Raw genomic sequence first — 25,582 nt, forward strand, 5'->3', positions numbered from 1 at the left:
ACTTCTGTGCAGCATATCACTTTTTTTCTGAGGGGTATACCCCTGTACTCCAAGCTCACAAAACACTTATCAAATTGTTAATGCTTCAATTTATGATCTAACTTTTTTATTTTTTATGATAGAAGTGGTTTTAAGTGGTTTTCCACCACCTCATAAAGGAGCCATTTTTTTGTTTGTTTGTTTGTTTTTCCCCTGGGGGGGGGGGGAAGCTAAGAAAAACAGGGAGGGTGGATTAAGGGATCCGACAGTAACCAAGCAGTGGTAGACATGGATATTAGTTTTTTGTAGACAGTGTAAAGGATGAAAAATTTCTTTTATCCCTAGATCTGAATTCCAGTACTTATTTCTCATCCAAACTAGGTAATGCTGAGGTTTCATGAACAGTTTCATTTTTTCCTCTGCAGGTTCACACTTCCATTATACATTTGATGTGACTGTCAATAAGAAGTCAACATTTACTGTAAATAAACCCCATAGAAATCTAGGTAACTTCACAGCCTGTGCAGTGCTTCTCACTGAGGTGTCAATGAAATCTACTTGTGACTTACTGTCTTCATAGTACACTGGCAGAGGATGTGACCTCTGTTATTTAGGTCTCTTTCTGTAAGAAGAAATTGTGGCTTTTACATGAGAGGCAATTATTTCCTCTCTATATTTAACTGATTTACTAAAGAGAGAACTTTCAAAAGATGCTGAGATAAACATGTTGGAAACACACAAAGAAGTCATCTTAACTACAGAGTTTTTCTTTATGTTATTTTTCTCCCTCGTTTAAAAAGGAAGCCAATTTCAGTTGCTATTTTTTAATAACACAATATTAAAATGCTATTTTAGTTTTATCTCTTATCACTTTCAAGTTCATTTTGTAATTTATAATGTACAGTCAAATCTCATGTATAAAAAAGGAATTATTTTACAAAAGGCAAGGCACCTTACTATCACTTAAATAACAAATATCATGACCTGATTGTCCTCCTCAACCATATTCCATCATTTCTTCATTTGAAAATATTTATTTCAATTTCTTCTACCCTACTAAACATCCCCATGTGCCACAGAAAAGCAGCTCTACAACTGGAGATGAAGAGCTACCTGAGCACAGGGTAGATTCTTTCACACTGAAATAAAACATTCTGTATTCTTCCAGATTCTTACACTAATAGCACTGAGGTTAATTCTGCTCTAGAGTACATCTTGCATAGACAATGTGATGACTCACCAAAAAGCAGTCAATTGGAACTTGCATGAATAAAAATGCTTATGAGCAGAACACAGCCATTTCAGCGCTTAAACACAAGACAACTGAAAATGATGATATGGTCATCAATTCCTATCTTTCCTCACATTCTGACTGTAGGAAGCACCACTTGACAGATATTCAGCATCTGAGCAGCCTTATTTTAGTTTCAAATATATTCATATGCATATAACTTCTATATATATTGCATATATTTATATATGTATATATAACATCCACATCTTGTTCCCTCAAGATGTTTTTACTGATTGGTTTTCCATTATATACATTTATTTCAAGCAGCTCATGAACTCCATTAAAAAAAAGTAACAATAATTTTTAACAAACTAGATGAAATAGAGAGTAAGGAAAAAAAAAAAGATTTCTAAATTGGACACACACAAATTTATGAGAAATAATAACAAACACAAACTTTTAAAGCCATTTGCAATTTTCCTACAAGCAAGTCCTGTGAATGTATTTCCAAGCTTTTACTGTTAGCTCGTAAACATCTGCAGCTAATGCAGTTTTGCATCTATTTATCTGCCATAATAGAACATCTATCTCCCTTCATAAAGTCACACAAATGTACTCTCTTAACCTCATAAGTATGCAAGCCCTGACTTAACCTTATTTTTTGACTCTTATAACCCAGAGCTCAAAAGCTTGAAATCAATACCACAAAGATGAACACCAGCTGTTGACATTCATAATCTCTCAGCCCATGAAGGAATATATACATATATTTTTTTCTTTGTGCTGCACACTCAAAGTAGCACAAAAACATTTAAAATTAAAAACAAAAATTGGGTGCCATTAGTTCAGTCAGACGGTAAAAAGGAATAAGCAAATTGTTTCATTTCATCTGGATCCTGTGACATTTTGATAAAGTGGATCCAGAATGCGACAACGAGAAACCAGTATGAAGAGAGGATCATGAGCAGAGATGGAAATTATTTTTATTGATCTTCATTGGCAATGGAGCTCATAACAGAAGCATTTATAAATAGCAGATCCTGATTCACCAATAAGCACAGCATGGAGCCCAGGAAAGTTTTGTTTATCATCTTCTCATATTACTACCATTCTCCTAGTTTCTATATTTATAACAAAATAAAAGATAATTTATTTTCAAATAAAAGTTCCTACCTATTATAGTTATGAAAATGAATAGGAAACAAAACTAGGGATACAATACATTTATTGCTAGTATTTTACAGAATCAGTGTCTTTATATAATACTGTGCTTTCAGGTAGCATCAGAATGCGACTGTGTTACTCTTTATACAAAGCCTGCACGTGCAGTCCTTCTGAGCAATCAAACTACGTAATAGTCATAACCATCAGTTTTAATAAAATTCTTCATTGTAAAGTATAGTAGAATCTTTTGCTGTTTATTCTCTGTAACATTTTTATTCTGTAGCCTGCTAGAACAGTTTGCGCTTGTATCATGCTGATAGACTGCATTAATGTCTTTGCCTTCAGATTTATTGAAGTACAGTGAAATGACTGTTTGATCATCTCTCATTTAAATCCAAGACTTTACAAAACAGTCATCCAAAATAGGTGATTATTATTCTCCCTGTATTCTCAAGTGAAGCAGATAGCTTCATTCTACAAAATCAAGACTCAGTCACAAGGTCTGACTTTATCCTCATTTACATTTATGTACATTGAGAATACCACTGAGGTAAAATTTTTACCACTGAGGTAAAATTGGTTTGAGGTGACTTGTGAAGTGAGACAAATTCATAGTTTTCATCTAATGAATTGCTTCATTTCAAGAAAGGATGCTGAATTGAAACAATTTACAATGCACAATAATAATGCACTATGTATAATTTATTTTGTTGTGATGCAGTGTTTTATCAGCGTTGTTTCTCATCTCCTGTCTCCATTACTTTTTCCATTTCTACTACATTTCTACTTTATTCTTAAATGCCAGCAGTTTTATACCTTTCCTCAGAAAAAGGATATAAAAAAAAAAACCAAACACCAAAAAACCAAACCGAAACAAAAAACCAACAGGGTTACAAAAGGCTTGAAGGGAAAAAGGTAACATCTATCTAGATTTGTAGGGAAGCTATATCAATAAGTTTTAACAATTTTAAGGTTTTAAAGATAGGTCACACACACACACACAAAAAAGCTTAGAAATTTATTTAGAAACAATAAACTACCTTTAACGCTTGTAAGAAATGGAACTGAAAGCCTTAGGGTCAGTGGAGAGAACTGTATGCTTTCTCACCAGAAATAATTGGAATAAAAGAGAACATTTCTGGTGAAGTTTTACCTAACAACAAAGCGTACATATATATTTTTTTTATTTTTAACACAGCTTGCTTGATTTCCTAATTGCTACTTTAAAGCTATGGTTTCTCTCAGTTCTTTATTCCTTGACTATCAGTGAATTCACAGGGAAGTAAGAATGAACGAATATTGCTACCTACACCTCATAAACAAGCATTAAAAATTAGGACAATAGGATTAGATTGAGTTGTGTATTAAACAGTGTAATTGTTAGGGCTAAGACAGGATAAAACAAAAATCTCCAAAAGACTGGAAACAGAACAAACTTGTTGCTCCTCTCCAAGTACATGAGACTCCATTTGGGAATCACATTCCCAAATACCGCACAGCTGCAGTAATGTTTAGCATCACCTTGTTTGACTTTCAGTGTTCTACTTTTAAAAATGCAGAGTTAACATATTGCTCTCCTGAACACGATGCTTACGGAGAAGCAAGCAAACAACATACACACACACACACAAAAAGCACTTAAGAGGACGTGAAATATTTAAAGAAGTTATGTGCCCAAAAAATGAAAACCAAGACTACTAATATATCAAATGCATGTCAGGAACATGTCCAGATGGCTTCTGAATATCTCCAAGGAGAGGGATTCAAACACATCTCTGAACAAAATACCTTAGTGTAAAATCATATAACCTCATTTGTTTAAGTAAATGCATTTTGACAATTTTAACTCAATTTGCATAGTTTATCATTCCTGGAATTCCACTTTTATGAAAATCTCATTTTCACTTGAAGAGGAAAAAAAAGAACCACAGCTAGCTTAGGCATGACAATGGAATGAGAAAGTTTGTAGACATTACTACTATACCTTTAAAGGAACAAAAATAAAAATGGAAGATATGGAACAGGAACTCCAGATTAAGATTTGTTGAGACTTAAATGAAAAATATAATGGATCACAAGATGTTTTCATGTAGGTAATTCACACTTTTGTTTATATAGATATAAGTTGGAAGTGAGAGGCAGAGATGATTTTAAAGCAAACCTGAAAGCAGACACAAATTCAGAAAATTTTAATAACAAAGCTAAATTAAAAAAAAAACTTTACAAACCACAGCAATAATTTGCAATAGCATGAACAATAATAAACTAAATGAGGAAGTAGCAAAACTTGGTGAGCGTTAATGAAACTGTCACATATATTGATGCTAGAAGTGTTTGAAGAATTACAATTAGCTAAAGATTTTCAAGGCAGGAAGGAGGCCAGATGAGATAAGGCAGAAACTGGCAGGAAATACTAGATCAACCGTGTAAAGTTCTGGGAATATAACTGTATAGGAAATAAATATATGTTCTCTTAAGATAACCTAAAATAAATTGGTTTTTAAATTAAGGAGTTATGTCATATTGAAACAATGACTACACTTATTCCAGTTCAAAATGTTAGGTATCATTAATATACTTAGATTAGTAACAATATAGATAGATATGAGCAATTATGTTAATAAAAAAATTAACAAAGTAAATCATAAAAGCATGCATATGTGTAAATGTTGTTGTAAATATTTAAATTCATGCATTAAAAACAGATGCTAAACAACCAGATTCTGTGAGAAAGCCAACATTTATATGCGTTTTAATCTTTATCTATTACTGTATGCTGTCAAAGGTTTCCTTGCTGTTCAACAAGAACCATATTTTAATAGTTTTTAAACAAATTCTTTCACTATTTTTTGTCTATGCCATCAGAAATATTTAGTAGCAATAGTAACTGCTGTCCTTTTTCTTTCTTTTTTTTTTCCCCTTCCAAATGGGCAACATTACAACAGGATTATAATCCTTAACCAGAGTTCTTAGCCCATTCTGGTGGTTCTGTTTTTACTGCACTCCCTGGAGCTTTATGTTATGCACTTAATATATAGAGCTAGTGTATAGCCTGAGAAGCTAGCTGTACTCTGACTTCTACTTTACAAAGATTGGGAGCTGGATTTCCACTAGTGTTCTGAGATAGTTACGCAATGAACATCAAACAGCTGAACTCTGTATAACAGAAATATTGTTAAAGGTTGATTTCTGTACTGTAACAGAGACAAACTATCTTTTTCATTTGCCATCTCAGATTCAAACTATGGATGAGAGAGCAAGATTTATGTTAAGCAAAGACTCCCAAAACATTCTGGAGAATGGCAACAAGTAATCTCGCACGTCCCAAGTAATCCAACTGATAGAAAAAAAAAATCAAACTGCTTAAGGAAAAGAAAGAAATAAATTATAGCAAAATAAATTTTATAGTGTGATTAATAAAAAACAAGCAATGTGGATACATTGCTACAGAGAATTTGACTGAGTACTGAAGTACTAATAATCATGCAAGTCAAAAACTAAGCCACAGTGTTCCAGAACATCCAGTAATTACACTCAGATATAAAACCCCACTAGAAGCCTGGAAATATATAAAAGCAGGCAAACAGAATAGAAAGCCACATTATGACAAATCGAGAAAAGTGCTTCTGAAGTTAAAAATAGACAACTTATGCACAAAGCTGAGATGATAAATACAACCAAGACACTGAAATAACATTACAAATGCACCTTGTTCCTACATAACGGAAACATCTAAAGGACTGTGATACAGTGGCTGACATCAAATAAATAAGAGAAAAACAAAAATAAACAACTATCCCCTAAACCCACACCTAAAACGTTTTATGGATGTGAGATAAAGAGTGGAGAGCTTGCAAAAACACTACAATCAAATGATTACATCTAGGCTGAAATTGAAGTTAAAAAAAATAATTCAAAAGATCAAAAGTATGACCTCAGTGTGTAGGCCTATTATACTGTAATTTGTAGGTGAATTCTAAATATCATATTAGTTTAAGACAAATTCAATGTCATGATAGTATTATCATACAATAATATATGATATGAAGAACATTTATTTTAGTACACTCATCCAATTATCTTTTTACTTCAAATCTTTTTCTTGATATTCAGGACTAGCATATGCTGACACTGCTGACCATGCAACTAGCCTACAAATACTCATTGTCATATTTTAAGATATTTCTTCAGGCAACTTAGGTTTATCCATATTCAATATTTTTCAAGTCTATGAATTGCTAAAATGTTTTTTATTACTATATAGGATTTTTGAGTAAAATAGTACAGTAATAAAACTGATATGGGCGTTACTACTTATATATTGCGTTATAAATTAAAACTCAATATTTAAAAGGAAAAATGTAGAAAGGATTATATTTTATGTAACATTTTTTAAATACATGCATTTATTTAAACTTATTTTTTTTAGTATATCTGCTAGTATACTACCACCTAATGGTAAAAGATAATTAATATAACACACAACCACGTAAGGTTGCCTGACAGTTTCTACAGTTCAAATACTTCCAACTCACAATACCATCATGTCTTTTCCTGATATTTTACTTCTCCCACTGTGAAGCATTATTTTCAATCTTGTTTATATTTCTTGATTTTCCAGCACTTCTTACTATTTCAATTACATTTCCCAATCACATATGTCTAGGCAATCACACAGTATCACAGGTAAGGTCTCACTAATTCTGTGTTTAGAAGTACAGAAACTTTCCATCCATGTACAATTTCATTAGCAGCTGTTTATATCTACAGAATTCCAATTCTCATTAAATAAAATACTAATCTTCCCATTTTATTTTTAAGAAGCATGCACTTAATTTTATAAAAGAAAAGATATGCCGGACAAGTTCAGCAGAAGCAGCAGTATATACTCCACCATCTCCCTGAGCAGCCCATTCCAGTGCCTGACCACTCTTTTGGAAAAGGAGCATTTCCTAATGTCCTGTCTGAATCTCCCCTGGTGCAACTTGAAGCCGTTACCTCTATTCCTATCACTAGTTATAGGAGAGAAGAGGCTGACCTCCCAGCTCACTACAACATCCCTTCAGGTAGTTATAGAGAGCAGTAAGGTCTCCCCTGAGCCTCCTCTTCTCCAGTCTGAACAATCCCAGTTCCCTCAGCCACTTCTCATAAGGCCTGTGCTCCAGACCCCTCATCAGCTTAGCTGCCCTTCTCTGGACAGGCTCCAGGGCCCCAGTGTTTTTCATGCAGTGATGAGTCCAAAACTGAACAATGTACTTGAGATGCAGCCTCACCAGTGTTGAGTACAGAGGGAATAGTTTAGGTTGGAAGGGATCTTAAAGATCTAGTTCCAACGACCCTACTGTGAGCAGGGTTGCCATTCACCAAATAAGGCTGTCCCAGGCTCCATCTAACCTGGCCTTGAGTACCTCCAGGGATAGGGCATCACAACTTTTCTGGGCAGCTTGTTCCAACACCTCGCTACCCACTCAGTGAAAAATTTCCCCCTAATATCTAGTCTAAATCTCTCTTCTTGTAGTTTAAAGCAATTCTTCCTTCTTATACCACTATCTACCCATGTAAAAAGTTGATTTTCCTCCTGTTTATAAGCTTCCTTTAAATAGTGGAAAGCTGCAGTGAGGTGTCTCTGGAGACCTCTCTTCCCCAGTTCCTTAATCTGCTCTTCATTGGAGAGGTGCTCCAGTACTCTGATTATCTTGATGGAACCCCTATATACCCACTCCAACAGTTCACAATCATTTTTGTGCTGGGGAATCCAGGCCTGGATGCAGTATTATGAATCCATTATGAATCTTGCAGTTAAATCAAGAAGGCCTCATCACCAGTCTCCCCTCAACCAGGCAACCAGTAAGCAGATCCTGACCACCAAATGTCTTTTGTTGGTCCAGTCACTGTTTTTTACCCACAAGCTGTTGACCTAACTATGGCTGTTTTTCAGAGGCAGCTCTTTGCAATTTAAATATTTATTAACATAGAGAGCAACACCCTCAATCCTTTCCTTCCCTCCCACTTCTTCCAAAAATCTTGTAGCCTTTAACAGTCATGCTACAATTATGTAATTCATCCCACCACATTTCTGTGATAGCAATTAGGTCATACGGTGAATTAGTCTACTACCTATTATAATTCAATAAGAATATTTGATGTTGTTCATGATGGTAAACATTCTTTGAAGAGTGCAACAATCAGAGCAAAAAATGGGCCCATAATCAATATTTCCACTTTATTTCACATTTTTATCTACAGATATTAACCTGCATTAGAATTAAGCATTTAAATTAAAAGCGTCCATAATTTGTGTTAAAACTTGAACACGTGATTAATTCTTCAACTGAATTGTTTACTTGTGCAGTTATAAAACATGCATCTCTGTTTATCTATCATGGGGTAAATATACCAGTGATATAGTAGCTTTTGAATGAGCTTGTTAAGCAATAAATTGAGCACTTTTGTCTCTTTTTCTTCAACCCTGTCTCAGTATTTGAAAGAAGCAATTGTCTGCTGAAGTTTCAAGTAACTCAAAATGCAAAATAAATATTACTTAAAGAATGAAGAGAAATTAGAATAAGGAATTTTGGAAAAATATAACATCTTAAAATGATAATTAAACAACATTACATGCAAATTTTACATAGTATCACCTAAAAGAAAAAAAAGGGGTATTCAGGTGAATAATTCAAGCCAACTTAAAATAGCTAATTTTACCTAAAGTATAGCCTTTCTTTCTTTCAGCTTGAATTCCTTCTGCTGGTTTTAATTCTAAACAATGCAGGACTTTATATTTGCTCTTTAAAATATTTTCATGTTTTCTCTGAGATCTTGAGATTGTAACATGCATCCAGCATTGATTGTCATTCAATATTCTAAGGAAGCACTGTTCTCCTGCACTGATGTCACTAGAAGATATCTTGTTCAGACAACCTTCTGATTTAATGTTTCAGTAGCATCTTTTGGCTGAAAATCTCAGTGTGCCCTTAGCTATATGCATCTCCTTTGGGGAAGTGCAATAATGCCCTTGTTTGATGAATTAAGCATTCTGACATTTTTAAAGCACATTTGTGATGCTTTATCCTATGCCTACAGTATGTACAATCCCCATCAACTGTTAGTAGTAAAAGCTTGAGGCTTATGACCACTTTTGTTGAATTTATCTTTCATTCCACACAGAGTAAATGAGTTGGAATAAACAGGTCTGTCTTTGCAATAGTGAACAGGAAGTCTGACAAAGTAATTTCCAGATAATCTTAACAAATTAGTCTTGAAGCCCAATGACATAGAAAGATTCTTACTGACAATAAGCCTGAGGAGAAATCATAAATTTCTTATCGTGAAATAGTAGTATTACATTGGAAACCTTTGAAAAGTTAATTATTTTTTTCCTATTTTTATCCTGGTCTAGAAACAGTTTGCCAAAATACATGTATATGAAAAAAGTATGAGTACAGTACATGAGCACACTAATAAAAATATTATTATTTATCCACAACTGAAAAGCTTACCTACACTTTGCTCAGGTACTGCACATTGAAATTAATATAAATAATAAAATAAAATCACACCTACCAATTGTGAATTTGATATTTGATATTTAATAAGGTATATAATTCTCAGAATAGCGTAAAGCTTCAAAAGTTGCTATCCAGACATGACTAGTTACTGAATGTAGTGAGCAAAAGTGCCTCAGAGAAGCCTGAAAGTCAACACAGGGAACAAGAAGTAAAAGCCTAAACAAATCACTTGTCACAGAAGCAAACATTTCATTTTTGCACATGGGTCTTGAAGTCGTCAATTTCACACTAGGAAGTTATACTGATGAACTGACTTAAAAACTGAAGAAACAAAAATTAGGTAACTACAAGAGAAGCATTCCAAGTTACTACTGCAATTGCATGCATGCTACAACATGTTTTTCATTTGCACTGCTAATTTTGGTTTGAGTTTCTGTACATTTGTCTGTACATATGAAATCTTAGATGTATCAGACTAGGTAAAACAATACACAGTGAAGTATAATTTATTAAAGAAATATGATATTCCTTACTACGCTATAAAAACGTAAAATTTTGAGTACTCAATATTGTTACCATTAAGTGTGATGAAACTAACGACAGTGTTTTGGTTTTGTTCTGATTCATTCCTTTCTCATCCTTTTGCAGGGTCTTCCCTGGGAAAACTCAAGAGATGGGAGCATCTCTCCTATAAAGAAGAAATAACAGGTGTTTCACCTATAAAGGTGAAATAACTGAGGCTGTTCAGCCTGGAGAAGAGGCGGCTCAGGGTGGGACCTTATCAAGGTCTACACATACCCAAAGAGAGGATGCAAAATGGACAAATCTCTTGTCTTTTCAGTGGTACCCAGTGCCAGAGCAAGAGACAATGGGCACAAACTGGAATGCAAGAGGTTCTGCTTTTATTTAAATCTTCATCCATTACACATCTTTTACCCAATAATTGCTTTCCATTTAATACAATGGGAATAGAGAGAATAATTTTTGATTGGTACTACTATTCTACATGAGATGACAAAGCTCATTACCACATCCTATTGTATCAACAGCCAACACACAGACCCTTAAAATACGCAAGTAGTACATATGAAAGATTTTTTTCCTTCTAAAAGCTGTACAATTATTATTGTACAATATTTGAATTCCACTGGTCCCAATAACTGAAAAAAAACAAACAAGAAAATCCACAGCCAGACCTTCCATTTTCAAAAGAGAGAAGGAGAAAGAGTGGCTCATTAAACTCCCAACTCAAAATGATACTGATGATCTTCCCATGGAATTTTGATGATTTGTTCTTACTATTCATAAAACATTAGTAAAGGACTTGTTCTTTGCCAGGAAACTGCCTTATTAAAGCTAGAAAAGGTGTTAACATGCTAACAACAGAGTAGCAGAGACAATCATTTTTTGTTATGTCAAAAGAAGACAAATAATCAATCACACTGCAATTAACTATGAGAAAGGTCATAATCCTTATCAAGCTTTCTGGTCTCATATTTCATAAACTAGACTGAAACCACAGAGGAGAAAAAAATGCTAAAAAAATCAGCAACTTTACACGACAAGGGTAGATGTTTACCTGAGTAACTCAAAGTATGGATACTTCTAGAGTTGCTACTCTCATTAATACCCCCCCATGTGGAAAGGGTTGGGATGATCAGAAAAAAATGGTATTTTAACAAAGGTAACAGATGATCAGCTATCACAATAGCTTTCTTATTACCACTCTTATATCCTGATGAGAGACAAACAAACATCACATACAACCAAGCCTTATTCCACTAAAGGTAATGAAGCTGCTTTGTGTGTTGAATATTAGATATTCATACATTCACTTAACAGAAACCCTTCAGATAAATTGGGGTGAGAAAAATGTAAATTTGTTAACAACTCTCTTCTTGATAGTTTTGTATCTTTACTTCATTCTCTAATATTGTGACTTTCCTCAATTACTGATTTGCAAAAATATGATCAAGTTGAGATTACACAATTTATAGTCATTAAAGTCTCAAATTATCTGTTTGGAAAAAAAATCTGTATGCTTTTTAGGTTTCTTTTTGTCATTTGCCAGTTAGTGTTTTTGTTTCATGTGCTTTTTTTGTTGTTGCTGTTTTTGTTCTCTCCACTGCACACACAAACATAAATTATGAACTCAGGCTGCTACTTTTGTTACTTGCTTTTTAGAAACTCAGCTAGTGCCAGGTTAATAGCAACATTAGTAAGCAAAATTCCCTCAGTATCATTCTCTGAATTCTCTACAAGAAGGGATTGTTGTGTAGCCTACAGCACTTCAAAGAATGTGGTTTGATACTCACTTGTCAAGTTAGGATTTGCAACCACAGCAATTAGCAGTAACTGAATTTTGACACGCTAAGCATGATTGCGCTCCTTATATTGCTGAAATAGAAATGTGTAAGGAGGGGGAAGAAATACTGAGAAGCATTCTGGCAACAAATACTACACAATAGCAAAGTCATCTGTAATTTTGTTTTCTGTTCACTATAGTTTTTACCAGTACTCTTCGTAACAGACTTACTAATGAAAGAATATTACTCCAAATAAACAAAACAGAAGGACAGTTTTGTCTCCAGTTATTACTACTATTGGTGTGGGAGACTGATTAGTAAAAAATTTGCATGTACTTCTGACATGACTGAATATGACAGATGGACACTGCAGAGCAAAGAGGGCATTTGCTCTCAGCCTATGTATTTTGGGGAAAACTATTGCATGAGAATCCTCCTAGAGGCACTGTTGCTCAATATTTTTTGTGATACTTCTTTCCTGACTAATAGAATTGCTTTAGTAGCTTTGAAGTCATTGGCCTACAGGTAACTCGGAATCTCTTCTATATGACAGCGTTGATAGGAAGGAGGTTGGTAGAAAGAAATGTTAAACCCAATCCAAGTTTTTCTCATGTTCATTTTGTTGTAAAGAAAGGAATGATATTTTCAAACTACTCAATACACAGAATAAGCCATTCTCAAACTGCTATCCAAAGAGTTATCTGTGTTACTAAGCATGAGAGAAAATCATTCTCAGAGAGCAAATGCTTACTGTTTACTAAAGAAATTAGGACAATTGAAACAGAATCTCCCAAAACATCAGATCCTTAAAAAACTTGCCTAATCCTGTAGTTAAAATTTTGTCACTTCAAGATGCATTTCTGGAACCAATTAAGCAAATCATGCTCCACACTAAGAAAGCCTTAAAAATTTAATTTTTATGATTGTAGGTAGTATCGGATTAAAAACAGAATTTCTGTTAAGATGTCTTTGGGACAATAACTGGAAAAAAATTGGTGCTTGCTCAACATTTCCTATGTTCATAGTCTTTCAGAATGGGACACTAAATGCTAACTATATTAAATGAAACATGCATACACACACATTTCTTCATTGCAAAACAATACCATTCCACTTATTCATATTACAAATGCTAAAGGCACAATTCTTCAAACCATGTTTTTGGCACACCCAGATGAGTAAGAGAATTCTACTCATAAATGTTAGCATGGTAAGAATTATTACAACATAGCCAAGTAGAAAAGGAGAGAGCATTTGGAAAGGGTTAACGATTTTTTTACCCATAAAATGTACCCAATTTACACATAAGAGCTAAGGAAGTAAGAGTTGAAGTAAGCTTCTGATTTAAAATAGATACAAGAGAAAGAGTTAAGAAGATCACCGTTGGCATTTCCACATCCATTTATTTTCTCATAGCACAATTACTCAGTCTTGCACATAGTTCCTGAGGTGCAATTGGATTTATTTATTTATTTACACTGATATTTTCAGAACTGTGATCTTCGCTGACTTGAAAGCTTTTTCAGCATGTAGAATCTTGGTATGAGAAACTACACCATGGAAAGATGAGACTATCTGCACACAGTACGCTGTCTTGCACATAACAAGTCTATATTGTCAATACCAAGAAATCCACATAGGCTTAACACAACACTTCAACAACTGAAACTTACAATATACTTTCAGCTGTGTATTGGTGAGAGGTAACTAACACTAACCGCTCAAACATCTGCAAAGGGTCCAAACTCACTAATTTGTATTACTTTTTATTTCTTAGTTAATTCAATAACTGTCTGACTATTGCTGCACACAGATCATTGTAGAACCCACACATCTATGCTACCCATTGCATACAGGACTGAGATGTTTAGTAAAGATAGGAGCCTGAATTGTGTGATAAGTTAACTACAGGTTTCCCCAACACAGTTGTTTTGTACCTCTAGTCCTAAATGCTCAAAATGTTCCTTAAAACGGAATACTTTACATCTCCCTCTGTCCTTATTCTAAAAGAATGCTTATTTTCAGGACTTGCATAAAGTTGAACTAATTTATATCTACAGCAATTGTTACTAGGATTTCTTTCTGACAACTACATTTTTACAAACAGAAGTATAGCTGAATTGGAGCCATATATAATACTAAGAGTGGAAATTGCACAGGTTACTTAAGTATATATAAACACTTTGACACTAACTATGCAATAAAACAAAAAGAAAAAACAACATGACTTGGGTACTAAAAAACTAGAATAATCTTCCAAGTATGAAAAAATTTGTAAGAAAGAAGAAAAGAAAGCCAAAAGATTTTGCATGAAACGCTTGTCCTTTTCAGCTCAAAGCCAAAGATTTAGATTAGTTATAATGGGACAAAGCCAAGTAGAAACATTCAGGTGTCCGTGGACTCCATCAAAATAGACATAAAAAATGCATTTCAGTAGAAATCACAGAATCACAAAATTATTTGGTTGGAAAAGGGCTTCAAGACCATAAAGCACAAACAACAAATGGTTAGGTGAAAGGAAAAAAAATAATAAAATCGGTAGAGTTGACAGCTCAGTCCTTCCTAAAACAGTAATCTTGTTCTGAATTTAATGTGATGCCAAAAGCAGGATGGCTGTATTCGTTCAATGCTTAACATGACCTAATCAACCTCATAAAACTAGAGTGGCTTGATATCACTGCATCTGTAGCACTATTACATTACAAAACAGATAACCCATCTATAATAACGAAGATTTGACTTTAATGCATACAGAAACAACCTGTAGCTTGACCCTTTGTAACTGGAACTGAAGTGTTAGATCCTTTCACTAAACTACATGTGAACACCAGTTTTACTTATTAAAAGGTACAACAGAAAAAAGTTACTGAAGTGTGAAATTACCGCAGCAGTACTACACGAAAGCGTAGTACAGAGATCTTCACAAAGACAAGAGTGCTACTAATTTTCCTCTCTGAGGAAAAAAAAAAAATTGAAAAAAAAAGATTTTATCTTTAAATAATGTTTCATTAAGAACATAAATGACACAGCCTGTAATATTTTTGCACTCAGCTACAGAGGGAAGAAAAAACAGGTGCTTCCTACACTCCTAGTGTGCGTGCTATTCTAATTTTAAACATACAAGCAATTTGCCATAAGAGTCGCACTATGAGAGCTGTTCCAAAAGTAATGCCTCCTATTTTATCACGTTAGTCCAAAATATTAGAGGCAGGTGTTGGAGGTATGTCAGTAGAGGATGAACCTTCTTGACAACGTAGCACTACATTTCTTTGTCATTTGACAGATGGCAGCAGAGAGGCAGTCTGACATGATGGTATCCCACATGGAAGCGCATGTGAAGCAATGGTGTGCAACTGAATTCCTCCATGTGAAAAAAATGGCATTCATTGACACTTACTGAATGTTTATGGATGTCAGACTGTGCATGTGCACAGACATGTGCACACCGTGAGATGAGTGGTACATTTCAGCAGTGGTGACAGGAAGTCACCTTCACTGGTGCAGATTTTTATGAGTCCAGCATGCAGAATCTTGCTGATATAAATGTGTAGCCAATTGTGGAAAAAAAATAATGTTTTGTTGCTTTATCAAATAGTATTTGATAGACAATTTGCTTTATCAAATAGTATTACTACATCCTTTGTATTTGTTGTAGTTTCTATGGAAATATATGAGGCATCTTTTTTGGAGCATCCTAAATATTTTCAACTTGACAGCCACATTAGAATCATGAAGAAAACTACAGCGCACAAACCCCCTAACCATTAATAGTCTTCAGCTATGTGGAATACATTTTAACCTGTCAGATCTTGTGTTCTGCTGCTCCAAGATCAAGCCACATTTAATATTCATCAGTCTAAATAATGTTGGAGACAAACATTGTTTACAGCAACTTCCTTAAACACTGAAACAAGTAGTTGCTGTTGAATATTGTAATGCCATTTTGATATCTATTTCAACAACAGAGAAACTTAATTACTGGACAAACTAGCTTCTTAGTTACTGATGCTGAGCCATAAATAATTGTAATCAGTAGAACTGTTCACAAGCATTTTTCTGCTGTGCTATTACATCATAGAATTACAGAATCATTAGAGTCAGAAGGGATTCTTAAAAGTCATCTAGTCCAAGTTTCCTGCAACGAACAGGGAGATCTACAGCTAGATCAGGTTGCTCAGAGCCCTGTCCAACCTAAGCTTGAATACCTCCAACTGCAACTATTTTATATCATGCAGATTCAAAATAGCGGTTAAGGTTAGCATTTCCCCCAGTCATGTCAGAAAAGCTGAGGCAGAAATGGTGCTTTTGTATAAATAGATGCCAAGCGAGTTAAAACACACACACATATCCCAAATATCAGAATCATAGGTGGAGAAAAAAAAAATTAAATGTATGTCACGATTCTTAAGGTAGATTCATATCTGATCATGTCAAAGTAGCCATTATAAAGGAACAGCTAGGCCTTCAGATTCTCTTCATTTTCTATGGTTGATGGTGGAAGAGGCAGTTTCAGAGAAAGAGGCTTCTGCATTTCCCACGTAGGAGAGCCAGGATGGGATGTGCAGCATACAGACTGAGCAAATGCTGCTCCTTGAATGATGTACAGCATTTCTTCTAACAAAATACTTTAGTCTACATCTAGATTTTTCTAGTTTTCCCCCTAAATCAGAGGGTTCTGGAATGACCTGAATAGATTAAGTCCAAGAAATAGAATACAGTTCAGGATACAACCTTAAAATAGTATGGTACTTTCAGAAACTAGTGAAAAGCAAACAAAAACAAACAAAAAAACAACACCAAAAAGAAAAAGCAGAACTGCACTTTCATAATCAACATCACAGACAAGTAACAGAATTTATCAGCATCTGAAAACATTGTATGTGGGAAGACAAAAAGTAGCCTATAATGAAGAAGGTTCTGCTTTTTGTTTTCTTGTATAGACCAGTGAAACGTACAAATAAATATGCATTACAGATGGCTAAGGCAAGCTCAGGCATTCCTAATGGATTCAAGACATACTTCAATACCGACTTCATTCTTGTGGAAGCAGAGATATCTCTACAGTATTGCCAAAGTCAGTGAAAGCATAAGTTTCCTGCTGAGAAAGTATCATTGCACCATCCAGAATGGCTCAAACAGTACACCCTAGGTGAGTGTTCCTGCCCACATTAAGCAACCTCCATGGATAAACTGTGATTGCATAAGCACTAGAGGACCTTAACCGGAGCACAATTTTAATGAAATTGAGCAATAATCAGGCATAACTAATTCATAAACAGACAACATATACATCATAGTTTTATTTGTCAAATCTTGCCATCTGTTGCATATGTTGTAAGAAGAAAAATTCAAGAAGAGAAGCGGACTTCTCCCTTAAAGTGATGAAATTCATTTGAATTCTACCTTCTCCTTTCAGATCACAATGCACAAAAGTTCACTGACTTAAGGCCATTCTGCAAGTTTCTAACAGGAAACAATGGAAAATAAGATTATCATCTGAAAGGATGCCAAATATTTCAAAACCAATTTAAAAATTATAAAATGCATATTTTCTTATAAAGTATTTCATTAGGTTTTTTTCCAAACCTCTTTCAAATCATCCCACCTGCTATGTTAAGAAACAAATTAGACTTTTATATATTTTAAAACACAGTCATAAGTCATAAGTGATGTACTTATGACTTATGTATTTTTATTATTAATTTATTTAAAATCACTGATGTGCAGAATGTGACAATGAGCAATCACACTACTATACCTTAATAGAAGCATACATTTGCCAATACAGATCCAAATCCACTTACAATTTAATTCAGAATGAATTTTCTAAAGATAAGTAATCTGACATTTTACCTGTTATACTCTGTGCTTTGAAATAATGCTCAGAATTCCAAACTCTTCATAAAACATACATATCTATATAATGTAAGTTCAAATATGCATACATATATATGTGCCCATACAAATACATAAATACACAAGTGCTAACAATAATTATTTTGAATGCAGTTGGCAAATGTGAAAGACATGCAGGCACATAATACCTTCACCCTTTCCTTAAGGCAGATACCTGGGAAAAATGCGCAGGAGGGAGGGAGAAGGTCCAGGTAAAACTAACTCTATGTAAAAGCGATGGGCTTAAGCTGAGCATTCTTGACTGAGATGAGTGCTTCATAGATGTCTTGCTCTATACCATCTCACTAGTTATTACATAAAGGAAGTCGAATTCGAAAGAACGTACAAAGAGACAAAACATTATTGTACATATGAATGGCATCCTCAGCACACACAGTTCTGCATCTCCTACCTTGGAATAAATGAGCTAGCACAGTAATTTTAGAATATCATAGCTGGGCATCACTAACAGGCAAGCCTTTCTATTTATAAAATCAGACTGTATCTAACGCTTCTGTTCTTAGTATTCATTCCTCTAGTAACTATGAGAGAAAATCTTTAAACAGAACCATCTGGTAGTGTCAATACTTTTTCTTAACCAGGTAATCACTTTCTCTGCATTAACTGCTGCTCATTTCTTTCAGATTTAATTTTTGAAATTGAAAGAGTAGGCTAGAGTAGGAAGCTCAACAAGATTTGGCTTTCAACTTCCTTTGCAGACAGCAAAATTATGACTTAGACAAGGTAATCTACAATAAAAATTCAATTTACAGACAGTAAGAACAAGTTATTAAGCATGCAGTGTTGTGAAGCTAAAGCCTATACAAGTCATTAAAGGGAGACTCAATTTCTCCAGCCTTATGTGAAAGTGGTCACAACATAGCCTGAAGGGACTGGTGACTGGTCAGTTTTAACAGATTGATTTTTGAAGTGTTACAATGCATCCTCACTCCTTAAAAAAAAAATCAGAATAGATTTGATACTGTTAATCCATCTTCATTGATTAATTTCAGTTCCTGAAAGAGAATACTTTCCTCTTAGAGTAAACAAGATCTTCACATAAAAGCACATGCAATATCATCCTTAAGGAAAGTTCAGTATTTTTAACATCACTAAGCAAGAATATAAACAAAATCTTCCATCAAACACTTCCTGGAGGACTGCTTGCAAGGAGCCTACTGAAGGTTAGGCTAGCTTCTGTTTTACCAAGATGCTTGAAAGTGATACATTACACTAGTCTATCTACAAATACATTAAAGTCGGCTATCTCATCTACACAAAATATCTCACACACAAAAAAGATTAAGGCAATAGTTCTGCACTTAAAGATGTTTGAAAGTCAGTACCTGCTGCAGTCATAAGCAACAGCTAGGTAGGCACAATCTGCACAGCATGATAAAACGAAATCAAGCCATCCTGCCAGCACAAATGGTTGAATGCAATAAACAGTTGTTTACTTCATGCAAAGACAAAACTGAAGAACTCATCCAAAGATATGATGGTATCTGAGTAAGGGCTCTCACAGGGAGAGAAGTGTCTAGGTGAACATTTCTTATGAGTACAGCAGACAAAACCATGAGTACATAAGTGCTGTTTCAGTTATTAATATTGCTATAATAATTTTTAGTAAAAAATTCTTTCAGTTATTGTCCTGGTTTCTCAGAATGTTGTCTTTCTAGTAGGCATACATGAAAAATGAAAAATAAAAGCTATAGTTTGGAAAAAAAACCCACCACTTTCTGTTCTGAGAAAATATATTATTTTATAGTATCTTCATAAGGATTAACATCTATACATCTGAGGTGTATTTTATAACATAATTTTTAGACTTTTTTTTAAACCAGTACATTATATTTTAGGAGCAGGTTTGCCAAGAAATACCTTCAAGATAGTAGGTAATACATTTCAAACATTATATATTAGATGAAAGTGATCGACAATGTCAGCCATTGGCACTGTTTAGGTTAAACTGATTTCCATGAACTCTGGAGAGCAATTGAATGGTAATGCAAAACATGAAATCTGGTCATTTAAACTCTGCCTGTATTTTGAATCACAGAATTGTAGGGGTTGGACAAGATCTTGGGAGATCTAGTCCTACCCCCTGCTACAGCAGGATCCCTAAAGCAGGTTACACAGGAAAGTATCCAGTTGTTTTTCAAATATCACTAGAGAAGGAGAGCCCACACCCAACTCTACAAGCAACTCTACAGCCCTTGTATTTCTTGTCTGTCTTTCCTAAAAAGTACATAGTCATTCATGACAGCATTCCAGATATGCAAGCTGTCCCAGCATGACTCTGTGATCAGTTAGATCACAGCCCTATAACCACACACACATTCTTCCTGTTTAAGCTCCATGCTGCATGCATTGGCACGTAGGCACCTCAGAGATTGAAAAGAAGCAGAGGATGAAGGCTATCCTAGAGGGATCTGAGAGGATCTCCCATAGCTATATGTACCCTCTCAAGGGTCTGGCTTTCTGGCTTATGTCATGGGAGCCAGCTAATGAACATGTCACTGTTCTGGTTGGCCTGGCTTACTCCCATCAGGAAATTATTTCAAATAAAGCAAAAAAATAGTTTATGTGATGCACAAATTAACCATACATTCTTTGCTAAATAAAGAGGAATCTTAATAACTTTGAAAACCTAAAAAATGCACTCATTTTATGCTTGCCTATTATTATAGCACTACAGATTTCATGCATTCTTGCTTACTATTTTCTAAGGCATCTCAATATGTGAAAACACACAAATATACCTGTAATATCTGCTATTTATATTAATATTTTTCAAAATGACAGAGTCTACCTGAACATCTTATTTCATTTATTTTTCCAATAAGACAGTAGAGGACATATTGGCAGGACCATGTCACTGACATGGTCGGTTTCCAAGGATCAGGAAAAGAGTAACTTTTAAAATATAAGTCAATAGTTCTTCCTAGTACTACTTTAAAATAAGTTATGAAGTCATGAGTTCACGAAAAAGGAGACTACATCAAGAATTTACAACAATCCTTACTTTAGGTTTTAATTAGCAAATAGATTAACAGCAAGACTAATTTTCTTAAGCATGCACTTTCACATTCTGTAATGGGAGAGCTTGACACAAAGCGAGACACAGTGTAAGGGAGGAGATAGAACATTTCAAGTGGAACTAGTAGTGCTTCCAGAGGGGTTCATTGCAGAAAGTATTAGATCAAAGTAGTAACATGCAATTTCACCCTGAGGCAACCTGAAGATTAATAAATAAAAGCTGTTTCAGAAAAAAGCATGAGAATGGAAGAAAAGATTTTAGTGGGTTTCCTAAAAAAGTGTTTCAAAGTGTTTCTGGGCATGGGGGTTGGAAGCTGGAGGAAACACGAGGGGAAAGCTGAAAGTGCTTTGGAAAGAAAAAACAACAAAAAGTTCAACAAGTCAAAAGGAATATATGCACTTTTTCACAACTAATTAGATCAGATCATAAGAACTCTTCATAATGATTTACTTCCTTCAAGTGAAGTTTATTTCTTGTTTGTTTTCATCCCATTTCCTTAAAAAAAAAAAAAAAGAAATTATGTCATTCGCTTCCTGCTTTTACAATAATCAATGTTTTAGGTTTAAAATTAGTTTGAGTTGGACAAGTGAAAGGCTTTTAGGTACTATATGAAGTATAGTCTCTGCTCTCTTTATCCAGCTTTATATCGCAAATTAAAAGCGGAAGAAAAAAACCCTATCATATTTAATATCAATATCTATGTATTATTGGCTATTGGAAATCAAAGTCTTTTTTTCACTGGCTGTACTGCATGCAGGAGTGGGTGTTGGATGGGCTACAAATCCAAGAGTTTCAGGTCTCCACTTTCCAACAAAGGACTGTTTCCGAAGTTAGGTATGCACATAGTCAGAACAGAAACTGTGAAAGACTCTGCTTGTATTTAAAGGAGCCAGAATGCTTTCACATCTAGTGAGACAGGTAAGGCTTCCAGAACAGGAAAAAACATTCATTCATGCTGCACTCCCCAAACCTGGTCTTCTGGTTCAAGAAACCACTGTATGACACAGCTTTAGAACAGTATCACCAACTCCTCAGTGAAAAAGCACGATCTAGAAAGGGTGCTCTGATGTTAGCCATTCCAATACTTCAGGGCTCTCCCTATCATAGCTTCAGACATTTCTCTGAGCCCTCTAGCGCTGCATGAACAATCCAAACTCACATCAAAACAACAGCATCAGAGTGCCTCACAGCAGTAAAAAACCAGCAGTGCTGAATGACTTATTCTTTAACAGTAATTGCAAAATCGTTTTAAAATGAGATCAGAATTGCTGTGGCTATTCTTGAATTTCTCCGATTCCCTTTATTCAATTCCTGTGGTTACCCAGGAAGCATTAGAGTAACAATAGACATACACAATGAAGTCAGTGAGGTTTTCTTCAGATTCTGCTGGAGGGGAGCTATCAAATATGCTTAACAGATGAAGCTGATACAGTGTCACTGTATATAGATAAAACTTAAAGTTATCCCTAAGAACTTAATATGATAATTATTAAAATACATATCTGTACTATATTTGCAATGTTGCTAAGAACTGACAACTCACAGGATGCATTTCACTCAAAGCACAGCTCCAAAGAGCTTCAACCACCATCATAACAATGTGAAAAACACACACACAAATAGTTGTTCATCATATAAAATATAACTTCATATACAGAAAAAGAATCTCTCAACTGTATGGAGAGCTTGCCAAATATTTACACCATGTTAAACAATTTCCTTCAGGTGACAGTTGTGGCCAGTGAACTACAATAGCTAATCTGCTATGAAGATTCTTTATGCCCCAGTGGATCACAAACTGACTACTGCTAGTCCTCCAGTAGAACCTGACAGAAACAGAAGAGCAGCTGTTACTTGGGTAAGAAGGCATTCCTTGAATGTAGAAAAAGCACGTTTTCCTGAGAACCAGTGTCTACTAACTTTAACTCTATCCAACATTCCATCAGAATGCTGTCCTACAGAAAAAAAGAAAAACAAGAACATAACTAGCAATTTTTCCTGCTGCAATATTTCTCATTTATGTTGTTTAGATATCAAAATTGGCATAGCCGTTTAGCAAGAAAAAAAGTCTCCTGCTGTTGCTCTAGAAAAAGTAAAACAAAAACAAAAATGCTTGGATACCAGTTTTCCTATTAATTTCTTACTACAAAAGCAACTCTGAAAACATGAATTGTCAAAGCTGAGATTATGATCCTTATTTTTTTCCTGTAGCTTTTCCTCCCTGAATAAACGATTATGAAGTATTTTAAGCTATGCTTCTATAACAATACTTCCTCTGTCAACAACAACAAAGATTTAATGACAAAATTTTAAATTAAAAAAAATTGGTTTAGAGGGAGGTTATCTGACAGAATACTTAGTCATGTATATTTTTCATCTACAGAAATAAACCAATACTATGACTTACAATTTATCATTCTGTATACAAATTTTAACTTCCAAGAAAGCCTTCCTTCCCAACAAAACATTATAATAAGCTGAAAAATAATTAAAAAGGACAAAGGAATCTATGAACACCATAGCTCATTTTAGCATCTTATGGATTTCCACTCTGCAATCTTGAAACAAGTCTTTAGATACTCAAGATCTTCTGCAAAATTTATACAACATGTGCAACTTCTGTCAAGCATACCAAACCCTTTAAAATAGAATAAGTCCTGCTTACATGTCTTCCTTTAACCATACAACAGTGAAAATACGTGTCAAATTTTCCAAAAGTAATGCCTCCTACCTATTTTCATGGTAACTATAAATACATGAAGTGCATAACAACACTGTTTGATAGAGCAAGTTCTCAGCAGTTTTTTTTTTTTTTTTGGACAAAAGCACCATCATTAGCTATGCATTTTTGCCAGTGATGAACAAGAGCCTCCATACTACGCTCATAAAATCCTGCACCAATGGAAGTGAGCCACTGTTTCAAAGCTGCTAGAATGGCATAATTGATAGGAAAATGTTACCCGTGCGGGTCTATCTTTCATCAGCACAAACAGATGGAGGTTGGAAGGCACCAAATCCAGACTGTGGAAGATGTAGTAGGACAGTCCAGTCAAGGCTGGCAATGAGTTTCACAATCTTCAAACTGGCACAGGGCCTGCTGTTATCCTGATGCAAGAAAACATTTGTTTTCTTCTCTTGCCTAACTCCAAAAGTTTGAGCTTTCAGCTTTGTAAGTGTCATGATGTAGTGTTCAAGTTGGTGGTGTGTTTGGGTTCCATGGGGAATTTGTATGTTACCACCCTGTGGACTTCCATTTTTCACTCTGGCTCATAGAGTGAACCTATGCCACATGACTGACAATTTTATGACCCTGGAAACTGTTACCTTCAATCTTGTTTTGGTTTGCAGCTCCTGACAAACTTGCATATGACGCTCTTTCTGTTCCTGTGTGAGCATTCATGGGACATACCTGGTGTAAACTTGGTAATATGTCAACACTGCCATTTCCATCACACTGAAGCCACTATTCAGCTCCCTACACAGTTTCCTGGCCATAATTTACCAATACGCACAGAGATGCTTTACATTTCATGGTGTGACAGCTGTGCATGGCCATCTAGAATATGGCTTGTCTTTCCTGCTGCTATTGCCACTGCTGAAATGCACCACCCACCATGTCACTGTGCTCACATCCACTGTTTGGTCTCCATAAACATTCAGCAAGCACTGATGAATGTCATTGGGTGGAATTTTTTTCTACATGGAGGAAACACATGACACAGCTTTGCTTCATATGCACTTCCATGTCAGGTGTCACTTCACCAGACTGTCTATCTCTTGCTATCAATCACATAGCAATAAAATTTAATTGAATATTGGTGGGAAGGTTCAACTTCTACTGCAATACCTCCAACACCTGCCTCTAATATTTTGGACGAACATAATGAAGCAGAGGGTGTTACTTTCTTCACAGTCCTCATATGTACTTTTTTTAATATATGAAGGCATTAAGAAGAGAGGATCCACTAAAATAAACTACCAAAATAATCCAGGTATCTCTGAGAAGAGTGTTTATCATTGGTACAATCCAATGAAATAAAAAATACAAATTAGATATACTCATCTGTAAACTCAGGTAGGTATTTTCCCATCACTCCCATAATGCTTTAACGAATTCCATAAGATTTTTATTACTATATGTCCACACAGTTTACATCATTATTTTGTTTCTACGGTACTTAAAGATCTTTAAGGAGAAAGTATAACCTAAAGTCATGGAGGAACTAACCGTAATATACAGTAAAATAAATCTTATGTTTAAGAACTCAAAGTCATCTTTAACGCAAGCTTAACATTAAGAGTCATTTGTGACCTAAATTGCTATCAGCAGTGTTTCATAACAGCTTCGATAATCATCTCTAGTCACAGTCTAAACAAAGGTCATTTCACATACAAAGGCACACAAACTCTTGCCCCATTTTGCTTCTATGACCCTGCACTGATGAAGAAGAGAAAG

The 25,582-nt window shown here is 34.9% G+C and overlaps 1 protein-coding gene across 1 annotated transcript in view; it reads right to left on the bottom strand.

Annotated features, from left to right (window-relative positions):
* Positions 1 to 25,582, bottom strand: part of PCDH7 (protocadherin 7) — a 246,976-nt gene that overhangs the window by 50,091 nt on the left and 171,303 nt on the right. The gene's annotated exons all lie outside the window — the stretch shown is intronic.

This window comes from Cyrtonyx montezumae, unplaced genomic scaffold, assembly GCF_038088225.1.
Source record: "Cyrtonyx montezumae isolate F1298 unplaced genomic scaffold, pur_monq_1.0 scaffold_2, whole genome shotgun sequence".
Taxonomy (NCBI): domain Eukaryota; kingdom Metazoa; phylum Chordata; class Aves; order Galliformes; family Odontophoridae; genus Cyrtonyx; species Cyrtonyx montezumae.